Raw genomic sequence first — 16,934 nt, forward strand, 5'->3', positions numbered from 1 at the left:
CCAGCCCCTTTCACCAGACACGTTCTCCCTCTCGCCAGCAACTCCACTTCTGTGTTTCTCACAGAAAATGGAAGAACTTGTGCATGCTGGAACCAGACTATCACACTCTTTTGCTGCAAGCCCCCAGATATCAACCAAAAAACGTTGGGCACCGCTACCACCAAAGCCTGCAGGCCCAGCTCGCCCTCCCCCTGCCTCTGTGAGAGCTCTTCGGCCTCTGCCACAACGCCAGGGCCCACACCCTCCTCCATCTGCTCGAGGTGAACCAAAAACAACTGATACCAGCTCTCAGTGATGTATGTCGGGTCCCCGCTTTGATAACAGTAACTTTCTCAAATGTTTACAGAACAAGCGGGAACCCAGTGTGCCTGTATCTTTCTCTATTGCTGTTCTATTACAAGATAGAAAGTCTAAGGCCTTCAATAGCCGTACAGCAAACTCAACTAATCTGGTGCCTATTGCACGTCTAACTAAGATTGGTGTAGGGAAAAAAAGTAAGACTGTTAAGTTAGCAATTTTAAACATCCGCTCACTTAAAAATAAATCACTTCTAGTCAATGACTTAATAACCACAAACAACCTGGATTTTATGCTTCTAAATGAAACCTGGCTAGAAGACAGCTGCAGTGCAACAATCCTCAATGAAACAGCCCCTCCTAACTTTACTTTTATGAGTGTCTGCAGAGCTGTTAAAAGAGGTGGGGGTCTAGCTGCTCTTTTTAAAGATATCTATCAATGTAAGCAAATATCATTTGGGAACTACACGTCTTTCGAATATCTGGGTATTGTATTAAAAGGTGCTCCACGCATTTTACTCATCATTATTTACAGGCCTCCAAAATACTCTCCAGCCTTTGCTGAGGAATTTACAGAACTGTTATCAACAATTACCTCAGAGTTTGACTGTTTTGCCATTGCTGGAGATTTGAACATTCACATAGATAATGCACAAAACAATATGGCAAAATAAATCAAAACTGTTTTAAAAACTTTTGATCTGACTCAGCATGTACATGGACCCACACACAATCATGGACACACTCTAGATTTACTTATCAGTAAGGGTCTAAACATTTCATCGATTGTTATTAAGGATGTAGCACTGTCTGATCATTTCTGTATTTTCTTTGATATATTGATCTCTCCTGCCACTGAAGCTAGATCTGTGTCTGTCAAGAAGAGATGCTTAAATGAGAACACTAGTGTACTATTTATGAAGGCTATATCCTTAACACCAAGCATATCTGCTGACTCTGTTGATTTTCTCCTTGATTCTTTTAACTCAAAAGTTAAAAGTGCAATTGATGATATTGCTCCTGTGAAAGTCAGGAAGAAGAGTGGCAGACAAAAAGCACCTTGGAGAAACTCAACAGCAGTGCAAAATATGAAAAGACAATGCAGAAAAGCAGAGCGCATGTGGCGGAAGACAAAACTTGTAGTCCATTATAACATCTACAAAGACAGCCTTCATGCTTTCAATATGGAACTAGGCAAAGCTAGACAGACTTTCTTCTCAAATATTATAAACTGCAATTTAAACAACACACGCACTCTTTTTGCTACTGTAGAGAGACTGACAAACCCCCCAAGCCAGATTCCCAGTGAAATGCTCTCAAACAGCAAGTGCAGTGAGTTTGCTTCTTTCTTCTCTGACAAAATCAATAATATCAGAAAGGTGATCAGCACATCCTTGAGTTGTGCTGGGGTCAGACAGATCAGACCACCTGAAAAAGTAGTAACTTTGTCTGATTTCAAAAAAATTGATGGCAAAATTTTGGTAGAAACCATACAGCACCTTAAAACATCAACATGCACTCTTGACACACTTCCCACATCTTTTTTCAAAAGTGTGTTAAACAGTTTAGAAGCAGATCTTCTAGAAGTGGTAAATGCCTCACTTCTCTCTGGGAGTTTTCCAAACTCCCTGAAAACTGCAGTTGTCAAGCCCCTCCTGAAAAAGAACAATCTGGATAAGACCATATTAAGCAACTATAGACCGATCTCAAATCTTCCTTTCATAGGCAAGATCATTGAAAAAGTTATCTTCAATCAGCTGAACAAATTCTTAAGCTCGAATGGATACTTTGATAATTTTCAATCTGGTTTCCGACCGCATCACAGCACAGAGACAGCGCTCATAAAGATAATAAACGATATTCGCTTAAATACTGATTCAGGCAAATTATCAGTGCTGGTACTACTCGACCTCAGTGCTGCATTTGATACTGTCGATCATAACATACTTCTTGACAGGCTGGAAAACTGGGTGGGGCTTTCTGGGATAGTCCTAAAATGGTTCAGGTCATACTTAGATGGGAGAGGTTATTATGTGAGTATAGGAGACCATAAGTCTGAGTGGACATCCATGACATGCGGAGTCCCTCAAGGCTCAATTCTTGCGCCACTCCTGTTCAACCTGTATATGCTCCCAATGAGCCAAATAATGAGAAACAACCAAATTGCTTACCACAGCTATGCAGACGACACACAGCTGTACTTAGCCCTATCGCCTAACGATTACAGCCCCATTGACTCCCTGTGCCAATGCATTGATGAGGTCAACAGTTGGATGTGTCAAAACTTTCTTCAATTAAACAAAGACAAAACTGAAGTTATTGCGTTTGGAAACAAAGATGAGGTTCTCAAGGTGAATGCATACCTTCTCTCTAGGGGTCAAACAACTAAAAATCAAGTCAGGAATCTTGGTGTGACACTAGAGTCAGACCTTAGTTTCAGTAGTCATGTCAAAGCAATAACTAAATCAGCATACTATCATCTGAAAAATATTGCAAGAATTAGATGCTTTGTTTCCAGACAAGACTTAGAGAAACTTGTGCATGCTTTCATCACCAGCAGGGGGGATTATTGTAATGGACTCCTCACTGGCCTTCCCAAAAAGACCATAAGACAGTTGCAGCTCATACAGAACGCTGCCGCTAGGATTCTGAGCAGAACCAGAAAATATGAACATATCACACCAGTCCTCAGGTCTTTACACTGGCTCCCAGTTAGATTTAGGATTGATTTCAAAGTATTATTACTGGTATATAAATCATTCAATGGCCTAGGACCTCAATACATTGCAGATATGCTCACTGAATATAAACCCAACAGATCACTCAGATCATTAGGATCATATCAGCTAGAAATACCAAGGGTTCACTCTAAGCATGGTGAGTCTGCTTTTAGCTATTATGCCAGCCGCAGCTGGAACCAGCTTCCAGAAGAGATCAGATGTGCTCCTACAGTGATCACACTCAAATCCAGACTCAAAACACTTCTGTTTAGCTGTGCATTTACTGAATGAGCACTGTGCCGCTGTTCGTCCGACTGTACTGTCTTGTATTTCATTTTATTTTTTTAAACTGTTTTAATTATTCATGTTTCTTTTTATTATTTTAATTTCTTCTATGTAAAGCACTTTGAATTGCCATTGTGTATGAAATGTGCTATATAAATAAACTTGCCTTGCCTTGCCTTGCCTTGCCTGCTGCTGCAACGCGTTTTGCATTATTACAAAATTAAGGATAATTTTTGGCTTCAATATCTCGCGGAAAAAGGATTTTCCCCCAGCGTAAGATATCTTACGCAGTACTCGTTCCCTCTTCTAGAGAGAACCGAGGTTACGTTAGTAACCGAGTACGTTTTCTGGCCCTGGAGGTGTTCTGACATGCTCTGACATTTGTGCTTATTTCTGTTACTTGTGACATTGTCATGGCTAAAGTCTTATTACACTGTATTTAGCACAAACTCTGCTACAATAATATATCAGCAGCATGTATGTAAAAGTTTGTAGTTTTGAGATAATGACATTTATGCGTGGTTTGTGAAAATACCAAAAAAAATTGTCACTGAAATAAGGCCATGAAACCCATACTGATTATTTCTTCACAAGACTTTTGAAAATTGTATCACGTAGCCTAGAATATTTGCTCCAAAACTATGTGAAAATCACCCTGACTGCTCATTCAGATAAGACAATATATTGATTTAAAATTTCTAAGACGTGTTTTGTGTGAGAAAGCCTTATGCGAAGAGGCGTGATCATCTCATGAATATGTAAGCCTTCAACACCTGAGAAAGACAAAGACACTCCCCTAACTGCCCTATTAGGAGCTATCAGGCCCTGTCATTCAGAGCAACCTTGCACAAAGAATGAGGAGATTTAAAAAAGAATGGCTTTTAGATTGTTTGGATTTATTTACAACACAACATAATCCAAAAATACACAACAAATGACAAAAGAGCACATTGAAAACAATGATCCAAAGACAGAGACCTTTGTGCCATTCCTAAAAACATTGTACATACCTTTCATTTCCAAGGTGTTTGATTTTCACTTTACCATGTTCATATACAGAGACTCATGTGAATGTTGAAGTCAGCAGGACTCAGTTGCATCTGGTCCCTGAAAGAAAAGAAAAAAAGTGAACATACTGGTATCAAGAGAAACTAGGCCTGCACGATTTTGGGAATAAATTTTAGATTTTTCTGGTTAAAATTGCTTTTTAAAATTCACAGAATACACACACACACACACAAATGTTTCCAACAATATATAATATAATGAACACCATGTTTGTTGTGCCTTGTAGGCATAAGCTATGTGCAGTACTGCATAAAATAATTATAACAATAACCTATAGCAGCCTATAAATCTTCCAAAAGATTTCAGTAACAATGCTAGAGAAAAATATTTTGATTATCTTATGTTACTTCAAATGTTTCCATTCGTTATGATGATATGAAATGAGATAATAGTAAAAACATAAAGCCTAATGTTTGGTGCATTTTTCCTTTCAAACGCGATCGCGCTCCAAAATATGATACATTCAAACCCACAGCGCGCTCCAAAATATGATGCATTCAAACGCGATCGCGCTCCAAAATATGATACATTCAAACGGGATCGCGCTCCAAAATATGATACATTCAAACGCGATCGCGCTCCAAAATATGATAGACTACATTCAAACGCGATCGTGCTCCAAAATATTAAACATTATGGTTATACATATCTATGTTTGAGCAGATATCCACAAACAGTATTTAACAGTAAACACTAAATAGTATAATATTCACCATATATCTAGCAACAGTTCAACTGCAATGTGAAGTTTATGCAACAATACCATAAACTAATAAGTAAGAATTTCTTACCTTACATCTTTCTTGTCTTCAAATCGCGTTCTTCTTCTTCTGAGTTAAATCCAATGTAAGCTCAGACGTGTCTTCCAAACTCGACGAAAAGCAGAGACTTGTGAAGTTTTTTGGTGTTTTGTGTTTGAGGTAACGAGGGCGTTCGCGTCCCATGTGGAGATTTGCATGTGAATCTCTTTTGCGCGAGTGGGCGTGGTCGAATTAAAAGTAATTAGCAAGCGTTTGAGATACTGGACATCCTGTTGGTTTTATACAAATTACTTAAACAGAGAATATTTGTTTTCAGTTTGAATCCGATCATTTAAAAGTACACACTTAAATGTGTATAAAGGTATATGGCTCATACATGTGTGACAAGTATTCGCTGAGTTTTGTTTCAGTTTATAGACGTGCTCAAGAAAAAAAAGTTAACCGCGACGGAGAGGCAGAACGCACACCCTGTTTATTTTTCTTTATTTTACAAAAGCACAATGTTTTGATTTGATTGTAAGTGGACACATACAAAAGTAGAAATATCACAGGTTCTTTTTTTATATTTCTTTTTTCTGTATGACCATAAATGACGGAGTAATTTAAGTTTATTGTACTACAATGTGAAGAAAATCCAGCAAAATGCGGGGGCGCGTTTGCCGACCTCAGAGGGTTAAACGATGCCCAATTGGCACTAAGGGGCCTTAAGTGTGCCAAGAAAACATCCCCCACACCATTACACCACCACCACCAGCCTGCACAGTGGTAACAAGGCATGATGGATCCATGTTCTCATTCTGTTTACGCCAAATTCTGACTCTACCATCTGAATGTCTCAACAGAAATCGAGACTCATCAGACCAGGCAACATTTTTCCAGTCTTCAACTGTCCAATTTTGGTGAGCTCGTGCAAATTGTAGCCTCTTTTTCCTATTTGTAGTGGAGTTGAGTGGTACCCGGTGGGGTCTTCTGCTGTTGTAGCCCATCCGCCTCAAGGTTGTGCGTGTTGTGGCTTCACAAATGCTTTACTGCATACCTCGGTTGTAACGAGTGGTTATTTCAGTCAAAGTTGCTCTTCTATCAGCTTGAATCAGTCGGCCCATTCTCCTCTGACCTCTAGCATCAACAAGGCATTTTCGCCCACAGGACTGCCGCATACTAGATGCTTTTCCCTTTTCACACCATTCTTTGTAAACCCTAGAAATGGTTGTGCGTGAAAATCCCAGTAACTGAGCAGATTGTGAAATACTCAGACTGGTCCGTCTGGCACCAACAACCATGCCACGCTCAAAATTGCTTAAATCACCTTTCTTTCCCATTCTGACATTCAGTGTGGAGTTCAGGAGATTGTCTTGACCGGGACCACACCCCTAAATGCATTGAAGCAACTGCCATGTGATTGGTTGATTAGATTATTGCATTAATGAGAAATTGAACAGGTGTTCCTAATAATCCTTTAGGTGAGTGTATATATATATATGTGTATGTATATAACAAAAAGAACTGATAGTAATACCGTTAAAGTACCAGATCAATAAGCAGTATCAGTAAGAGTAGTAATACTGTTAAAACCTTAATGATACCCATTCCTAGTCATTCAAGCTAGAGCTCGGCTAATGCATACATGCACTGTTATTGATACAGTTTCCATGTATTCACCGCAATATATTAGAAAAATACTCTGTAAATAAATTAGTACAAGCAAAATAATGGGTTTGTTGATGGACATGCACTTGTTAATGCTGATGCTGAGGAATTACAGTTGCAACATCTCATAATGTTCCTCAAACCGAGTCCTGCTGGAGTCGTCCTGATGCAGGTTCGGGTTCACTGAGAAACACTGAGTCCTGCTCGAGTCGTCCTGATGGAGCTTCGGGTTGAATAAAACTAGTTCTTACAGTGTTTCATCATCGGACTCGCGCTCGCATTGATATGGTAAAATCGACGTCATTGTTTGTTACCGTGTTTAGTTTACGATGTAGGAAGCCTCAGAACACACAGAGCTGACGTTATGGCAATGAGCGTTTTTGTTTTCGACACGCTGTACACGGTAGTCCAATCACAACAGACTGAGCTGTCTGGCCAATCAGAGCAGAGTAACTCGAGGAAAGGAGGGATTTAGAGAGATTGATTCATCTGACGAGTCATTTGAGAATCATTGAAGATGTGATGATGTGCACATGCATATTATGAGGAAATTAAATAGTTTTTTGACCTTTGATGCATGTAAACCTGTTGTAGGAGACTCCACAACAACATTAGGAAACTTTAAAATAGCGTAATGGGGCACTTTAAGCATCCTGTCATGAGATATTAAGAGGTTAAATTGGTGAGCCTCATACACATTTAATCACACTAATCTATTATAAAATACTCTTATTTAATAGTCACATTACACTGTCAGATTGTAACATGAATGTCTGTGGATTTTCAAGCATACACTGGATTGGTGAATCAGGGAGCCACGTGCTACTTGAACACAGTGCTGCAAATACTCTTCATGACAAAGGAGTTCAGAGAGGCTGTGGAAAGGTAGGAGTTTATCGTTGTTTCATGGTAATTTCAGCTGATAAAAGAAATTCATTCATAACTTTTTTGTTTTACAGGTATGAATCACATAACTTCACTTCCAACATTGCACAGTTATTTAAGTGTTTAAAACCTGGAGGGAGAAACACTGCCACCACTGAAGCAATCACAGCTGAACTCAAAATAAATGGTAGGTTTAGGATAAAGTAACATTATCTCTGAAAAAGTTCGTAAACAAACAAAACAAAGATTTGAAATAAACTTTTTCTCTTCAAATACATATGTTTTTGCACATTTAAATAATTCCTGAATCATGCTCTTTCATCAGTTCATAAGCAGGAAGATGCTGCAAAATGTCTTCAGAAGATACTTAACATGGTCCATCCTGATCTGTCTAAGGTGAGTTTAGTACCTACAAATAAAAAGAAAGTTATGGACATCTTTAGGTTAAAAGTGGATTTAAAAACATACTCTGGAAATTTTATGTCAACTTTATCGATAGATATTTCAGGGAAGGAAGGTGGACACAACTGTTTGTAACAACCCACCAAAAGCACATGAACCTCTGAAGCAAGTTAAAACCTTTTTCATTATATCAATTTCCTTGGAGTCACAGAACGTTCATATAGGCCTAAACCTGGTAAGAATTAAAAAATTCATGATCCTCATTACATGACCCTACTTGAAGTAAATTTCACTGTCTAACATAACATGAAAAGATTATATATACAGTATAATATTTACCCAGACATTGAGCATTCAACATCATACTGTAAATGATCAGGTACCCAAAGGTGGTTAAAGGATTAGTCCAGGTTCAGTACAAATTAAGTTTAATCAACAGCATTTGTTTCATAATGTTTATGACCACAATAATTAATTTCCACTCGTCCTTCCTATTCTTTATAAAAAGAATGTTTGCTGTAGTAGTGTTTAAAAAATACATTATATACAGTATATGAAAAATTACTTGCCAATCTTTTCTGTTTAAAGTTATTTTAAATTTTACAAAATTGTGTTGCAAAAACAATAGACTGGCATAAGCATAAATCCCTTAAAACAACTGTAAAATCCAGATTTTTCACAGCTTTACAGCTCCAATTATACACAAGTTTTAACATCATGCCTCAAATGCTGTCAACTGAGCTGAATTTGTATTTAACCTATAAGTTCATATTTGTTAATTAATTTTTACCTTCTGGCAAATCCAACATTGTTAACAAATTAACTTTTAATATTAATATTTTGTATTCCAGCAAAGCTGTTTTGATTCATATTTTACATCAATCACCATGTGTGGCAAAGACGAACAAGTGTACTGTAAAGATTGTGAAATGATGATGGACACAGAAATTGTGAGTTTTACGTTCTAAATAGTAAATAAGGTAATTTTTTAAATAAAAGGGTCTTTTCACACTGCGCTTAAAGGGATAGTTCACCCAAAAATGAGATGACTTCAAACTCTGAAGTCATCCTAGGTGTATATGACATTTTTCTTTCAGACGAATACAATCGGAGTTATATTGTCCTGGCAATAAAACTCCTGGCTCTTCCAAGCTTGATAATTGCAGTATATGGCAGGTTTCTGTTTCAAAGTCCATAAAAGTGGATCCATCCATGATAAAAGTGCTCCACAGGCTCTGGGGGGTTAATAAAGGCCTTCTGAAGCGAAGAGATGTGTTATTGTAAGAAAAAATAACTAGCTTCCGGCAGACGGCCGTACACATCGATTTACGCCAAAAGGGAAACACTTGAACTTGACGCACAAGCAGGGCCAGCCCGCGGAATAGGCAAATGCTAGGGGCTCCACTCATCCATGCGGGCCAAAATAAGTGAACGAGTGATTTATTTATTTATTTACTACTAATACTATTTTAAAACTATTAATTCAAAATACTACAAAATAAAGCAAAAAACCTCCACAAAAACTTGTCCACCGACTCATCCCGGTCTGCCGCATCAATCTTACTCCACCCATCGAGTACTTGAAGTGCGTCATTAGTTTACTGTTGGTAATTTGTTGTGTCGCTTCGCCTCTAGCCGCATTCAATGTAGACAGCATTGCTTTCGTTTGAGGGTGCTTAAAGGTGAACTATGTAAGAATTTTGCAGTAAATTATCTAAAAACCACTAGGCTAGTGTTATATATTTTGTTTAGTTGATTACTTAAAATATCCCAAATGTTTCCTACTATTTGTAAGTATGTTTTCCTACTATCGTGAGAAAGTTGCGATTTTAACCAAGGAACCAGGACGTGTGAGGGAGTCGCCAGTCAATGGCGTCATATACGCATTACCCTCTGTTTCCGCTCGCACTGCCATAGTAACCATGGTGACAGCCGTGGACAACTGGGTAACGCCTAGCGGCGCGCTCACGCTGTTGTTGTTTCGTTCAAACATTATGGACAATGGCAAGCAGACTTTGGAACAAAAGGAGAACTAAAACGAGGATCAATCGGCGTGGCGTTTTCGAGATGCCGAGAGCTAGCGTCCGCGACTAACTTCGACTTGACAGAGACGCCGCGCTGTACTTTATTAGATGGGTGAGCAAATGTACATAAAACTAATCAATGTTATATAGTTCAACATGATGAAATGTTAGAATATGATCAGTATGTTATTCTAATGTTGATCTAGCAGTCTCATACAGACAAACTAACACATAGAATACCATTCAACACACTCAAATGCAGTTTAGTGATAGTGTAACGGTGTGTGTCCACTGGCACGGAGCGAGCGGAGTGAGCGTTTTCAATTCATTCCTATGGAAGTCGAGCTTCATGCTCGCGCAGTGCATTTTGGGATTGACAGCGGATTGCCGCTGTAGTGGACACGCACCATAACAGTTACGGTGCGTGCCGACTACAGCATTAAAACTTCGCTCAGTGCTGCTGGCAACGCTATAACGTCTCCGCTTTGGTGTGTGTCTGTTGCGAGTGTGTTTAATCTAAGTTTTTTTCAACACACACACACACAGTATAATCATTAGAGATGCACACGATTACATTTAGAAATAGACAAGCTTTATTTCCAAATGCACCAAGCAAAGATATCCTTTCGATTGTATAAACTTTTATAAAACCAGCCAGTATAATCACAATGAACACATCCAAAATGACATATTTAACATACAGTATATATAACAACTGCAAAGCGTCTAATTTGTAAACAAAATGATTTACGCACTAAATCCAGCATAAACTCCGCCACAATTAGCATATTTTTAACCTCTCAAGACAGACGTCACATCCCGAATTTGCATAAAGTCGAGAACTGCCCAACCTTTTGACGCTCTAAAAACGCTTTCTCCGGTCCGCTGTCAATCCCAAAATGCACTGCGCGAGCGTAAAACTCGACTTCCATAGGTATTAATTGAAAATGCTCGCTCCGCTCCGCTTGCTCTGTGCCAGTGGACACGCACCGTTATGCTGCTTTCACACCAAACGCGAATAGAGCGTCTGGCGCGAGTGATTTCTATGTCAAGCCAATGTAAAGACGTGTTTACGCGCGTTTGGAGGTCCTGCGGCGCGAATGAGGTGTTTAGCGTGGCGCGGTGGACGTGAATTGAGCGAGTGATTTTGTTTGGTGCTTTTTGTGCATTCACCAAACAAAAATCAGACCCCTATGCCGCTGTTCTGCTCTCCAGAGCAAATACAAGCGGTGACTCTCTCGATGAATGCTCGATCAACATCAGCCATCTTGCAAACAGACCACCGCCTAGCACTGGCCCCTCCCAAAAGAAGCGGTTTTCGCCTCAGACGCGCGTCAATTTCGCTTCAAACTTTTGCTTTTTACGCGCATCAATTTCTCTCTGGACGCGCAAATGGATTCAAAATGTTCAAGCATCCAACTAGACGTGGTAGACATGAATTTGACGCTCTATTAGCGTTTGGTGTGAACGCAGCGTTTAGACCAAGTGAAACAGCGCTGAAAACAAAAATGTACCAAATAATATCATGAACACAATGACAGGGTGAAATGGCCTGTGATGCATGGGGCACCAGGTAAAATCTTGCATAGGGCAGCAAATTGGTCAGGGCCGGCCCTGCGCATAACGTAATGATGAACGCGGTTGCCCAGCCCTATTTGTTTGAGCCAGGACATTTTTTAATAACCCCGATTGTATTCGTCTGAAAGAAGAATGTGTGAAACGTCATCTTATGAATATTCAGGATTAATTGTTAACCCCAGGTAAATTACTGTATGATCAGTGTGAAATGCTAGATAACCCAGGAATTCATTTATGCGAGATTAAGAATGTCCTAGGGTTAACTATTTCAAATGTAAAGAATCCTATTAGCTAGAACGAAAGTTCTGTACAATACCAACAGTACAGATCGTTTCACCATGGTTGAATCATATTGGTATGTGATATAAGATTGATTTATAAATAAGCCATTTTTGTAAAATGATCTTTCCTTTCAGATTTTCAGTTTGCTAGAAGTCCCTTCAGTTCTGGTTTTGCACCTGGAGAGGTTTGAACTGGATTATGACACCATGTGCTGTGTGAAGAATGAGTCCCCAGTGGAAATTCCTGCCCAGTTATCAGTCAAAGTAAGATCAATTTGGGATTTATTGTGTTTAATAAAAATGAAATGAAAAGAGAAATTAGTTTGAATTTTCTTTATTTGCTGAACCAACTGAATGCTTTCACCCAATTCAGAATAGATCACCCCAAAACAGTGGCGTAGCAAGTCAAGTATATTTGTATAGCGCTTTTCACAATACAGATTGTATCAAAGCAGCTTCACAGTATTAGATTAAATTAAAATAATAATTAAATTAAAATAATACAACAAAGTTTGTTTCAAGAGGAATTTATTGATTGATAAAATTTTATTAAATATCCCCAAAATATCCCCAACTGAGCAAGCCAAAGGCAACAGTGGCAAGGAACCGAAAAACTCCATCAAGTGACCTAATGGTGTCCTAAAACTCCATCAGGTGACCTAATGGTGTCCTAAAACTCCAGAATGGAGTTTTAGCAAGTCAGCCCAGGGTCCCTAAAAAAATGTTAACGGCCCCCTCGTTTGAATACGCGTCCTGGTCGGGGGATGCATACACAGACGCTATGCCACTGCCCCAAAATAAACTATTATGTCAGAATTTAATTTGCAGAATTTAAAGTTGTTTCAAATCTGTATGAATGACTCTCTTTAATGGAACATAAAACATTTTTTCTTTTTTTATAATAAAAAAAACAGAAGCATAGTGTAGTACAGTTCCTATACTGTATGACTGCTTCCCTTCCAGTGAGCTCTTAAAATGTGAACAGCTGTGAACAGGTCACTGAGTCAGGTGGTTGAAAACCATTTCATGAACATTTTCATCAGATTCATTGAAAGCCATCATCATTTTAGGTTTCAATTGTACATAAGTAAACAATGATTAAAGTCTCATTGTCTGTGTTTTCAGGATGAGGCTGGTGTAAATCACACGTATGATCTGTATGCTATAGCCAACCATTCTGGCTCTCTTATTGGTGGACACTATTACGCTGACATCAAATCATTTGAGGACCAGCAGTGGTATCGATTTAATGACAGCTCTGTACAAAAGGTCTGTTTTTGATGTATTTAATATATTTTGACTGAACCTTAAATTATTTTCCTATATATTAGGGAGTATCAGTACTGGTAATTTCTTGTTTTTACTGATAGACATAAAATCATCTGACATGGCTTTTATTATAATGTTCTTGGCAGTCAAACTAAATAGATGTTTTTGTGCAGGTGTTTACATTGAGAAATACATTTACATGTTCAAATTGTATAATTCTTTATTACTGATTTTTCACCAAAAAAAATAAAATAATAATTTTACTGTATGCTTTTATTTTTCAGAAAAATGATTTGACATGTGATCTGGACAAACCCTTATTCAGTGAGAAAGCATACCTACTTTTGTACAAAAAATGTGAGTTCATGTCTAACTAAGGAACATATTGGGTTTTAAGCAAATATGGAGTCTCTAAACTCAATCCATCTAGCACCACCAAGTGTCTGATTTTGCACTTATTGATTATGATAATAACTTTTGAACCAAAAGGGCTAGAAACTAAATTATTTCCTCTAATTGATTTCCACAAGACAATTCTATGATTAAATTATTTCGCCATTTTGAATTTTCCGAACTCCTCCTAGGCAGTTGCTCTGATTTTCACAAAAACATTGACCACATCTTCAGACTATGCTGACAAAAAGTTATGTAATTCAAGTTGATTCGTCAAACCCTTCTTGAATAACGTGTGAACAAATTCGATGAAGAGCACTCCAAAATGAACGCGAGGTTATATCTCCGCAACGCTTTAGCTTTTCCTGACCAAACTTCAGTATGTGTCTGAATGTGTATGTGTTTGAAACTCGGTATGTGTCTTCAGCACCATGCCCTGAAGGTATTCAAAACATTTCTGGGCAGCGCCACCTTACTATAATGAAATTTCCCAAAATGCTATTAGCTTTTGTTTAAATTAGGCTATTGAAATGAAATGGTCTTAATAGATTCCTTGGGTCATGCCAAGAACATAGATACCAATTTTGCCTTAGTCGGCCGATCTTCCTGTCTGCCATTTAGATTTTCAGTGTTGGTTTGATTTTTACCCCAAAATCTATAGTAAAATAGTATCATCTTCAGACCATGCCGGTGTTCAAACCATGTTTTTGAATACTGCAGCAACAAATTTATTGGCATGATGCCAAAATGACTCTGAGAATGACTCTTGAAACTTGGCCAGATGGTAGTACAAAAATGGAGGAGAGGTTGAGAGAGTATGACCCTGATTGGCCTATAGGTGGCACTACAGTGATCAAAAGTGTAAAACTGCTCATAACTCCTAGACCGTATGTCATAGACTCAAGTGTCTAATATCATTGGAATCCAGACCTCATGAAGAACAAAACTTAAATCTCTGATTTCATTTCCGGTATGCATATTTTTCCACCATTTTGAATTTTGTCAAAAACCTATACTTTTGCGAACTAGTACTAGGTTTTTCGCCCGATCGGAACCAAACCAGTGCAGAAATGTTCCCTGGAGTCTGACTATCAATAATTATCAAATATTAATAACAATCGAATTATCGATTGACGGTCGCTAAGGGGCGCAAAACGATCGTTGTGGGAGGAGCCCATTTTACTAAAATGGCTATACAGATGGTGGACAACCAGAATAAGACTTTTACCGCCGCCGTTCCCTCGGCGGCAAAATTGGGATGTGTATTTGCTGCCTTTTACCGCTGAGTGGCGCTGTAATCACAGACTTTGAAAAGTGTCAGTTTATTCTCTTTATGACGTAATCTGCCGCGGCAGTAATCTGAGCTGAGGTCACAGATAAATTCAAGATAAATATTGTGGTTAAACGAATTCAAATTCATTAAATTTAAACAAAGTAGACACACGTTAACATTGTGTGCCCAGTTTTTCTATAATTTAGAAAGGCTATGTCAATAGGTTACTTGTCATTTACTTCGTGTTATTTTAATGTGTTTGTAGATTTATTAACTGAAACATAACAGTGAAATAAATTAAAATAATTTACTGTAAAATTAAAACATTTTCAGGACTTGCAGTTACTAACCGATGTTAGTCGGTTTAAGCATTCTTTGTTATATTCAGAATTAAATAGGCTTACATGTTGTTATGATTATCAATTGAATTCTTTAATAAATAATCAACCACAATGCCTATTACTGCCGCAGCAAAAATAAACCAGTCGAATTTCAAAGTCGTTCGCGAAATGACTAGGCTATACCGGGTGGCGCAAGTGACAGGGCAAAACAGCAGCAATTGCGGCATTTTAAAAGGTAAGTTTCATATCTGTTTATTTTAAAAAAATTAAAATAAAAATAAATAAAAAACATGGCGCAAGATCTTGTAAAAAAATTTTTTTATGATTGAATATGTAAAAATATAAACAAACAAAGCAGAGAATAAAACAAACTTTTAGGGAAAAAATATAGGCCTATTATGCTACAACAGAATTGGTTAACATTAACAAAAGCAAAATATGTAAAAATACATTTCAAACAAAATAAAACAAAACAAATTCGTGGCCGAGTGGTAGGCTATAACTTACGTTTCAATAATTCAGATGACACGGGTTCAAATCCCGAACAAACATGGGCTACTTTTTTATTATTAATGTAGAGAGATTTGATATACCATATTGTTTTTTTTCTCCTATAGCCTATATTAAATATTTTATATTTATAAAATAAAATTACCATTCATTTCCATTTTACATTAGGGACAATTTTTATCCAACAGAATGGCTGAATTTACATCTGCATAATAATAATAATAATAAACACAAATAACAGCACAAGGTCTTGTAAAAACACTTTTTAAATTTTTTCGACACATAATTTCGACACAGTAAATTGCCAATGTTAAAAAATAAACAAATAAAAAGAATATAACATTTTTTTTTACATTTTTTTTACATTTTCTTACATTTTTACATAAAAAAATAAACACAGTCACTTAAACTATAGGCTAAATCTTGCAGGCTTTGGAAGTGGAAAAAAGTTGAAAAAGTTATATATTTATATTGCATTATTATGAAAAAATTCGATTTATATATAAATATATTTTCCGAACCATGTTTTACTGCCTATCTATAAATCCTTAAAAAAATTTTTAAGCCATAAATCCATAAATCTAAAAGCCATAATCTATATTTATATATGGATGTTAGCTAAAATTAGGGGGGGGGGGGGGGGGGGGGGGGGGGGGGGGGGGTTCCGACTCACAACCGACCCTACTAACATTAATATTAACGTACATATTTCCAAAGTCTTCTTTCCTATTGTGTGACATTCAATGGCGTAAAATGGCGTACCTTGCCCGCAGATCACCAGATCTCAACCCGATCGAACTGGTTTGGCACGCACTAAAAGAGTTCGTCAGACGTGAGGCTAAGCCATGGAACAAAGACGAGCTTCTTCAGGCCATAGTGACTTTCTGGAGAGATCGCCTGACAAAAACAGCGTGCAATAACTACATCGATCACCTTCAGAAGGTTTTGCGGTTATTTATTTATTCGTTAATGTTTGAGTTAAAAAATCCTCTACAAATTAAATTAACACAAAGTCGTCTATAAGAGTCCTTTATAGGCTACGTAAAAAAGCAAAGGGCTTACAGTCTTAACATTTAGGCTACTTTGCTTAAATTCGATACATTTATTTTCAGTAGGGCCTAATAAATTTGTAGGGATGTAATTTCAGTATGCTTTACCAACGCTATGTATTCAATTAAAGTTCCAAGAGGTCTGGTCTCTA

The 16,934-nt window shown here is 37.7% G+C and overlaps 1 protein-coding gene across 1 annotated transcript in view; it reads left to right on the plus strand.

The window, feature by feature from the left end:
- The first annotated feature begins 10,189 nt into the window (after positions 1 to 10,189).
- The window catches only part of LOC309491201 (stonustoxin subunit beta-like), a 141,544-nt gene continuing 134,799 nt past the window's right edge, over positions 10,190 to 16,934 (plus strand). The window contains exon 1 of the mRNA XM_082160651.1: positions 10,190 to 10,200. The gene's annotated coding sequence lies outside the window, so the exon portion shown is untranslated. The remainder of the gene's footprint in view (positions 10,201 to 16,934) is intronic.

The sequence above is a fragment of the Leuciscus leuciscus genome (assembly GCF_965113295.1).
Source record: "Leuciscus leuciscus genome assembly, chromosome: 25".
NCBI classification, from domain to species: Eukaryota; Metazoa; Chordata; class Actinopteri; order Cypriniformes; family Leuciscidae; genus Leuciscus; species Leuciscus leuciscus.